Source organism: Thermobia domestica, chromosome 10 (assembly GCF_964235325.1).
Source record: "Thermobia domestica chromosome 10, izTheDome1.hap1.1, whole genome shotgun sequence".
In the NCBI taxonomy this organism is placed as follows: Eukaryota; Metazoa; Arthropoda; class Insecta; order Zygentoma; family Lepismatidae; genus Thermobia; species Thermobia domestica.
This window is the reverse complement of record NC_137463.1, coordinates 89231929-89242212: the sequence shown is the minus strand read 5'-3', so window position 1 is coordinate 89242212 and position 10284 is coordinate 89231929.

Here is a 10284-nt window from a genome sequence, read left to right as displayed (position 1 = left end):
CCCAGACATGGCACCCTCCGACTACCATCTATTTGGTTTTGTGAAAGAACAGATGCGAGGTCATCGCTATGAGACACTCGAGGATATTCGACAGGCAGTGCTTCAGTGTGTACGGACAGCTGCAACGGAATTCTATCGCAAGGGTATTCTCAAACTTCCGGAAAGATGAAAAAAAAAAAAAAGTAAAAGAAAGGTCTGTAGGTTGAGATATTTGGTTTCACTTTCAAATAAAGATTACGGTTGTGAAAAAAATGTTACTCATGACTTTCAGTATGTTCCTCGTATATAGTACTGTATATTCCTACTGTGTCAACATACACCACCTTTTCTTTTCTTATTATTTACACTCTAGGTTACAGGATTATGTTTCTGCTGGAGCTTTTGGTGACTGCTCTCTTTTTAATTTAACAGTTCCACTTTGGCATTTCTCGAAAGATGCATTCAATTGTTTTGCTACGATTTTTGAAAATTTTGAAAATTTACCGGGAAGAAATGAATAATTCGCTTGTTTCTGTGGTTGATAATGTATAAGGAGAGCGAAAGTTGTGTTTATTTTTTTATATACTGTATATATATACGGTTTTAAACATGGAACTATTTGGCAAACAGAGGGAACTACTTGGCGTGTACTCACTGTTAGTATGATGTGCTTATTCGGTAGAAAATACGAAAACTTAATTTAGGGTCGTTCAAGGATTTTGTGACCCTTGATCCAAAAACTAATTATTGGCCAAGATCGCAATCTTTCGATCCATTTTTGCTCATTCCTAGAGATCTTGTATTAATTTATCTTTACGCATTTCATTAGATTCCACACATCTAAATAGAACATATTATATTCGTTTTCTTTTTCACGCACATAACACATCTTTGCATATCCTCTTCGTTTGCGATTTTACCATCTCCACGTGCCTAACCTAAAAATAACTATTATTCTCCAGCTTTTCCTATTCAAACCTACGTATTTCCTTCCTAATACTTTTTTGTTTCTTCAATTCTGTATATTAACGATATGTTTTAAAGACATTGTTATAACGACGAAAGTAAAGATTAAATACTTTAATATTTAGTATTATAAGGCCATAAGTACTTTATCAATTTTATATTGGTATTTTTTTTTAAAAATAGGAGTGAATACTTGACATAGAAGTATGATTTATATTTGAGTTTAATATTTGTTTTAAGTTTTATTGAACATTTAGGAAATGTAGAGTGTTTAATGTAATGTAGTGAATTTGTGTATGTAAGAAACATTGTTTGGACCAAAAGATCCAATATATTTCATGCAAAAATTTTCTTGTAGGCCTTAGATCTGGAGAACTACATGTAGAAGTCAAACCTAAACAATCACTCAACTCAGTATGATGTGCTTATTCCGAAAAAAAAAAAAAAAAAAAAAACGACTTGGGGGCCGTTCAAAACTTTTGTGGCCCCTGATTTAAAAAATGCATCAAAAGATCCAATATATTTCAATCAAAAATTTTCTTGTAGGCCTTATATCTGGAGAACTACAACTAAATATAGTGTAGCCAAACCCAAACTATCACTTAATTCAGTATGATGTGCTTATGTCGTAAAAAAAAAAAAAAAAAAACAAAAAAAACAAAAAAAAAACTCGATTTAGAGGCTGTTCAAAAATTTTGTGGCCCTTGATCTAAAAACTAATTATTGGCCAAGATCACAATCTTTTGATGCATTTTTTGAATTACTCCTAAAATTCTTGGCCAAGATCGCTATCTTTTGATCCATTTTTTAAAACAAATTCCTAAAATTCTTGTTTAACTAATTTACTGATGATGATGTAGATGGCTATTTTCTTATGAACTTGGAAACGGCTTGTTTTTGTAGATTGATGAATGGGGCCAGACGCAAAGTTTACTTCATTTTTTTTATTTATCTAGTGTAATAGAAAGTTAGGATAGATAGTAATTGAGGTAATGTCTTTTTCGATTATGTTGCTAATGTGATCTATGCTGATGATAGATGGTAGTTATCCCGATATGCAACCGTAGGACGTCCCGAAAATTTTCCACAGGATGTTGCTTTAGAAACAAGAGTAATCGCACTGGAAGGCGACATAATTAATTGCTTGGGGTAGTATTATACATATGATGAATCACAAATTTTGCAGACTTTCAAACTATTTATGCATACGTATCAGAAGTCTTATGGACGGCTGTTTCTGTCCGTGTGTTGAGTCGACAGATATCAGAGCAAAAACGGTAAGAGATATCGAGATCCTGTTTTCTGCAATCGATTCAGCGTCCCAAAGATAAGTTCCATATCCTCCTCAACTCTCTATTCAAACTGGAAGTGGTTTAAGTTAGTCATTTCCGATTTCAACGTTTATCATCTTAAAACTAAAACGGTAACAGATAACGAGAAGTAATTTTTTGCAAACGATTCAGCGTCTTAAAACAATCTACCATGACTGAAATACTCTGCCAAAATGGAAAGTGATTCAAGTTTAATATTTCCGGTTTCAATACTAATTTCCACAGAGCGCTTATAGTCTTATAGGTATCAAACTCTCTGGATAAGCACCATACTCCCTTTCATGAGTACCTAGAACCAGATACGTACTTCTGTGGTTCCCTTTGATGAGTGAGGGAGGGCTAATAAACACTTTCCCAAATCTTCAAATTTTGGGATAGAGGAACGTATTTGTCCAAATCAAGATCTCTTACAGTCTTATATACCCTAAGTATCAGGTTCTATAAATGAGCAACTTCCTCTCTTTGATGTACCTTGGTCCTTTGTGAAGAACTAGACTTTTTCAGACACCAGCTTGGAAGCAACTAATGCTTTTGGTATGTACATGCATATTATCCTTCACAACTACGTGATAGCAGTTCTCATTCGCTAATTGTCATACTATGTCCCTTCCTAGCTTCCTATCACATAATACCAGTGATGACGCCAGCGGGGGAACAAGGAAGGCGAGCGCAAGACTCCTATAATCTGAAAACATTTTAAATATGGTATTTTATACGTCAATATCATAGCCAATTCCATTATCAGATTGTATTATCCACGCATTTACGATGCGGTGAATTACTGCTCACGCTTTCTTCTTCGAGCGTTTGCGTATGCACGTATATTTCTCTTTTCTAATATAGCGTTATTTCTGGTTAATTTTGGTGATAGTTCTTTGTTATGAATTTTAATTTCCAACAGTGAGAAGAGAAGAGGCAACTTTTTTTTTAAAAAAAGAAAGAAAGAATTGGCTACAATGCTACATTTTAGATCCGATTCAACTGAAAAGAGAGCTTTCATTATACCTAGCGAACAACAATAGTAGACTTGGTCTCTTTGTATTGGATCAATATCGATTAAAAACAGTGTATATTTATCGAGGTTTGAAGTTTTCAGTAAGACATTTTGTTTTATTTAAAGGTTCTATTTTTTTCTGAAACATTATTCTCGACATTCAGTATTCATACGATGGACTTATAATAGCTTAATTTGTAAGTACCAAGAGTTTAATTTTTGGAGGAAATGGTAACGTCTACCGTATTGTCTACAATAGTGAACAGAAATGTACGAGGAGCTGAAAAGTTCGTAGCTCAACCCAGGAGAAGTGCACATGGAATGAAGAAATTTTAGGTATTTTAGATTCTCACCCCGAAGTTCAATGCTTCCTTGCACGGTGCTTTAGTTTTGGAGACCAGTTAAAAAATCTGGAGATTGTTCCTCGCACCACTATTCGTAGCCCTACTCTTATCAGATCCAAAATGGCATCTTTTCAAGTGTTGCTTAAGTTTCGGGAATAAGTAATAGCCAGACGGAACTAAATCTGGGGAATAAAGAGGATGATCTAGACATTGAAACCCTAGATCATGTAATGCCAGTTGTTTCCAGTGTTTGATATACATGTGCACTTCCCTGAAGAAAAGATTTTTTTTCTTTCAGTTTTTCATGGCATTCCACTTTCAATTTGTCTTTCAGTTTTGTGAGTAATGCAGAGTTTCTCCGTTCAATGTCTGACCCTTGGGCAGGTAGTCTATTCGTATGACTCCATTCTTATATCAGAAAAATGTTGCAAACATTTTCACAACAAACTTCTGTCTCTTGAACTTCTCGGGGCTTGGGGAACATGAGTGCTGCCACTCCATTGACTATTGTTTCGTTTCAGGATGGTAGTAGTACAATCATGTTTCGTCCATGGTTACTATTCATGACAGAAATTTATTGGCATTGCAGTAAAGTAGGAGAAGTCTTCCCTTGATATCGTCACTTTTTCACTTTTTTGATCTCCTGACAGATTTTTTTGTAACCCATTATGCCGAGCTTGTGCATGTCCAAGTCATTATGAATTATGCTACCGATGTGTTCCAGAGAAATGCCAATAAATCTCTGCCACACATTTTGCTGAAATTCTGCAAATTTCAATACTAATGTCATGAATTTCATCCACGATTTCGGAGACAATTATTGCTTTTGGTCATCCTGTATGTAAAGCATCGTATGTTGAGGAATCATCACTCACTTCATCACCACTGCATATGACAGAGAAAAGTCTCATAGTGGTTCACTGATTTCCTCATGAATTTACTTTGGTGACTTTCTTGGTTGAACAAAACTTTGATGACAGCTATGATCTCGACGTTCATGAAATTTGCTGGTTGGCACATATAATGACTTCAGAGCTCTGAAAAACACAATGAGAATTTTGTTATTAATACAAAAATTTGTATTTATACATACAGAGATATATTTTTCAAAAACTTTATAATTTCGTCATTCTATCTACACTTCTTCTGGGTTGGGCTACGAGTTTTTCAGCAGCCCCGTATATACATGGGGTATATATAATTAAGAAGTAGCGATCTTACGTGTAAATCAAGAAATGACAGTACAGGAACTCGATGTTCTGATCGATGCTCTGAAACTACTTTTTAAATAATAGTTGCATTTAGTTTGTAAGAAACAAAATACTTTTAACATATAGTTATTAAAATTAAATAATAATGTTATTTAAAAAGTAGTTCACAGGAGAACAAAACAACATGATACGTAACCAAATGCAGTTGGGATCGTTCCTCTAGTCGCTACCTTAACTTAGATTTTAGGGGCGTTTTTTTCTGGCAACACTATAATTTCTATGGATGGCAACACTGAAAATCCTTCAGGTTTGTATTTGCTGTTGTAGAATAGCATTATCTATGATTGTGGTAAGTTGCATTTCATTATCTCCTTTTACTTATGAATAAACAAGCAAAAGGAAAATAGTAAATTTTGTGTTATTTTTAGTATGTCAAGCTCTTAATCTACGTGGTTAATTAAGCTGAGTGAATTCAAAGTTCGTATATGCCTATTTGGCGTTTTACTCACCATATATACCTCTGAAACCAAATAGTTTACGAAATTCCGATTTCGCTGTGGTAGTGAATTACAAGCAAACCATTTCGGATTAATTGAATCACAAGGACCGAAAATCTGTATTTGTTTAAATTCGCAGTACATATATGCATCACCAAAATACGTGAGTATATTGTTGCTTTCAGCAAGGTTCAAGGTTCAAGGTTCTAGATACAATATTAAATAATAATTCAACTCTTACGTATTTTTCAAAATGATGAGTAGGCAGGAAACGAGAGGGAGGTCTGCTGTCAAATCTACTAGGGTTTTAGGGAAAATATGTAAATTTCATTCGAAACATTTTATCGAATCCCGATAGGTGGTAGTGTAATCAGTTAACTCTTGGTTTACTAAGGTTATCTTGAATTAGGTTGGTTTGTCCTTCTTAGTACCGAGACTATATAAAATGCAGACAGACCATTTAACGTAGGATTCGAAGCACTGTAATGCAGTAGCGGATCCAGAAATTGTTTTTGAGGGGTGCTGAAACAAAATAATTTAGAAAAATAGTAGAACTCATTTTTGTTGCTCAAATTTGATAGTAATATATAATACACTTGTATATAGTTAAAAATTTGTTAGTTCATGGAGCATAAGAATTTACGCTACCTGATATTCTACCTCATCTATTTAAAAGGTTTAATGTGATATCTTTTCTGTGTTCTTAATAAGTTAAGATTAAAAAATCTTCGGGAGGTACATGAAATATTTTGTAACAAAGAATACATATCACAAACTTCATGACAAAACGGAACTAAAAAATACAAAATTTATAGGAGGGTCGTTCTGAAATTAATGCCTTCTATTTTTTGTGTTGACTTTGTATGTCCGTGCCAGACATTGTTGGTGTAGTGCTAATGCTTGAACTTTTATTTGCAACTGTCCCGTTGTTCTGCGGTAGTTGGTGCCAGGATAGGAGTGTTCCAAAATATAGCTTGATATAGATGTGCTTATAAAACAACGATGTGTGATTGAATTCCTCACTGCTGAAGAAATTGCGCCGATTGGCCAGTCAATAAGGGATGATTTAGATCGAATAAGGAAAAAAATGGTGGAAAACTTGAACAAATTTTATTTTCTTCATAAAAGTGTCCGTAACAACATACTAATTTTGCACCCCTCTACCACCCCGGATTTGGCCGCCATCTTGGGAAAATGGCGCCAAAAATTAGTTTTTTTTGTAAATATGTCGTACTGAACGCATTTTAGAGCAAAACATGTTGTTACAAAAAATAATCTACATTAAATTCTCTGCAAGAAACGTTCTCTTCATTTTTTCTCTAGGATGCACCATTTAGATGTTATAGACGTGGCTAATACGCATTTATTTTTCAGCATCGCTTTGTAGCAGAATGTTAACGAAAATTTTCTTACACTATTTTGCTTTAGTGATTTTTTAAATAAAATATAAATTAATATATTTTTCATTCATAGCAGATGTGACTAAGGTTAAGTAAGCAGGTCTGTTGATCATCTATGTTCAAGATGTCAGCTAAATTTTTTTTTTTTTTTTTTTTTTTTATCTGTGAGAGACTTCTTAGTGGGGGTGTTTAGTACAGTAACAGAAAAGGGACTGAAAACATTAGTAGACTGTAGTATTAAAGTGAAAGATGGAAAGGAATGACAACTTAAAAAAATGAAAAGTGTAGGAAAGTTTACACAAAAACAAGAAGTAGCAAAGCTTTGCTATAACGACGTATTTCATCACTTACGCAGATAATCCTTACGTTAGAAGTACTAAGATTTAATTTTCAAGGAACCTGCCTGTGGACAATGTAGATCAGATTAATTTTTAAAGAAACAGAGTAAAAAAAAAAACTTCTGAGTGAGCGTGAGAGTGTACATCATGTCGAAAACACTCAAGTTATAGATTCTATTATGAAAGCAGCCGACAGAAGAAATGAAGCTTGGGGCAAAGAAGTTGGTATTAGGATTGGCAATGCTCTTGATTTAGTTGATGCTGAAGCCAGATACCATTCCTCATGCATGAAAATGTTTATAAGATTTCTTCTGGAACGAAATTAGGTTGTTCGAAAGATAGTGTTGTTTCAGATGCTATGGGTTATGCTTTCAACTACCTTGAAGCTAACAATTTTCATTCAGTGAAATTTTTCAAGATTATGATGCTGCAATGCCAACTAAAAGAACAATAAGGACTATATAATAACTACGATACTTTGTTGTGATATTTATATGTGTGAAATGTAATAACACTATAGTTCCGTCCCATCTAAGCAGGATCAAAATAGTCACTATCATTTCCTTCAGAGTGGGTAGAAGTATTACACTGTGATTAATAAATATATACTAGTTCACTAATGGTTGGTCCCTATGTTTATGTCACATCCGGTATTTGTAGTCTATATCGGTTAAGTCTCACTCAGTAGTAGTAGGCGCTGATTGGTTAAGTTTTGTTTTGTAACGGGACTTATGAAAGATGATGCACAAATTAATTATTATTAGAACTAATGAAAGGAGAATAATCGGTTTTGGAATTTGAAAACTTTTCTTTTAAAAAAGAAAAAATAGAGAATGTGAATTTTTGGTTACTCCTTGTATGTAAGTATTAATGCCAAAAGTAACGTGCGGTAACCATCTCTCCCAATCCATATGGTGTTCTTGTACGAAAAATTTGAGACAATTTTGTATAATTTTGTTGGTTTGTTCTACTAATCCTGTTGAAGCATGACTATATGCGGGTGAGTACTTATAGGTGAAATCGTACTTCTGAACTAAATGTTGCAAACGAGCCGCCCCATGTACTGGATGTTGGTCCCAGTACAGCGTTGTAAATGCTCCGAATTTGAGAATGATATCATACTCCAAAAATTTCTCTATATTTTCCGCATTTACTGCGTCCACTGTTTTTGCAATCACATAATATGTAGCTAGTTCCGTGGCTACTAATATGTATTTATTTCTTCCTTCTTTACTTGGGAAGGGCCCGAGTTCGTCATATACCCATGTTGTTGCTATCTTTCCCACCGGGTGATGTAGTAATTCGGCCTGTTTCTTTTATGGTAGTTTCTTTAGACGTTGGCAGTCCTGTCACGTACGTATTTTGTGAGCAAGATAATTTTTGAGATGCGGCATATAAAATTTATTTATGGCGGTTTTATACGATTTTGAGAAACCAAAGTGAGGGTTGGACGCTTGGTGGTGGAAGGTCGTGAACCACAAGTTGGCTAGCGATTTGGGTATGCATAGAAGATATAATAAACCATAATCAGGATGGTTTTGCTTTCTATATAATATGCCGTTTTTAAGACAAAAAGATTTTGCTGATCCTGTCCGGTTCTTTCCCTTCTTAAACAGAAATTATGTCCTTATAATTTTCGTCCTTACGTTGCTCTCTTGAGATATTTGGGTGAAGGTTGTTATTTTGCACCTCTATAGTATTAACTTGGAGACTATTTGACCTGAAGGCATAATAGTCTTCGCCTTTTTCGTCGCTATCTTGTTAAGGAAATCCTTTTGTAATACCAAGGATAAATGATGGATCTTTTGTTCTTCTGTTGCTTTCGGTAATAACTGCCTGATTTCTCGGAGTTTACGTAGAAAATATGAATCTATGGACTCGTATATTCCTTGTTGGACCTCGAATAACTCGTGTTCCGCTTTATGCGATGGGACCTTCGGCCTACTTAATGCTACTAATTTAGATTTGAAAGCTTCATAGGACATCGTACCAAATTGGTTTTGGTTTTTAAGCTGCAACACGAGATCTAGTGCCGTGTCTTGTAGATATATCGGAAAATTTCTTTCTTCTTAGCTGATGACCATGATTGCATGGTTGCCATATGATCAAACAACATGAGAAACCTGTCCCGAATACTTCGTCAAATGTGGCATGTTAAAGGATATATTAGATGCACCCTCTGTCATATTTATGTTATTCTCTCCTGATCTGTATGTTTGTTTACCTGATCTAGTTTCCGGCATAAATCGCACTCGGAAAAGGTAAAAGAAAAGAAGGGAGGAATAGTGAAACTTAGATTGATTTTGATACTGATCTTATCAGTGCCTGCTAAAAAGTTAATAAAAAGAGCGTCCCGTACAAAACTCGGGTGCCTATCACCATGTAATGATTTTATAGGTAGAGGCTAAATGACGGTCCTGGCTAGTCTTTTCCCCTTCACCAATTTATTATAAAACTTGTTAAATACAAATATCTTTGATTACAAAGAGTAAAATAGTGTCTATTTTGTTATTGACCAAATGAGAGGAAATAGATGTTTTGCACGGTGTCCCTTCTCTCAAGGCAGTCTCCAAGGCACCTGCTGGTTCTGGTAAGTCTTGAAGGATAACTCCCTCAGCCCAAGGCAGCTTCGCGAGGCTTGGTTGTAATAAGGATCCCTAGTCCAATGCGACCTCATGGTAGGTGTTGGTTAGTTGATCAGTTGGTCGACTGATGCCGGGTCAGAAACAGAAACAGAAAAGTTAAAAATAAGGACGCCCCTCGGGAAAGCCCGCGCCCTGGATAGTGGGTAAGGCATCAACCAACATTCTACATGCCTCTCCCCCATGCAATTAGTAGCCTAAAGCTGCTGTCGGTGGGTATGTCTCGCGGTTTCTATCTTTTCGGAAGACATTTACACGCGTATCTGTGAATAAAGCGTAAATAGAAAGAAAGAAGAGTAAATTAGAAGATAGGAAAGCGCGTAAGAAGATTTTATTGTCTTGATAGAGGGACAAAAAGCCTGGAATCCAGGAAAAAACCCCCTGAATCGGTCATGCTGCATGCAATAGTATTTACATGGCAAAACCACTTGTGAAGGGTGGTGAAAATCCATGTAAAAATGTCTGTATAATAAATTAATAAATTATATTTTAATTTAAATTACAAAACCTATCTGTAAATGTTACACTAGCTGTGTTGTCTGTAATTGGGATGTGTTTTGTTAGTAGGGAAGTCTGTTATTT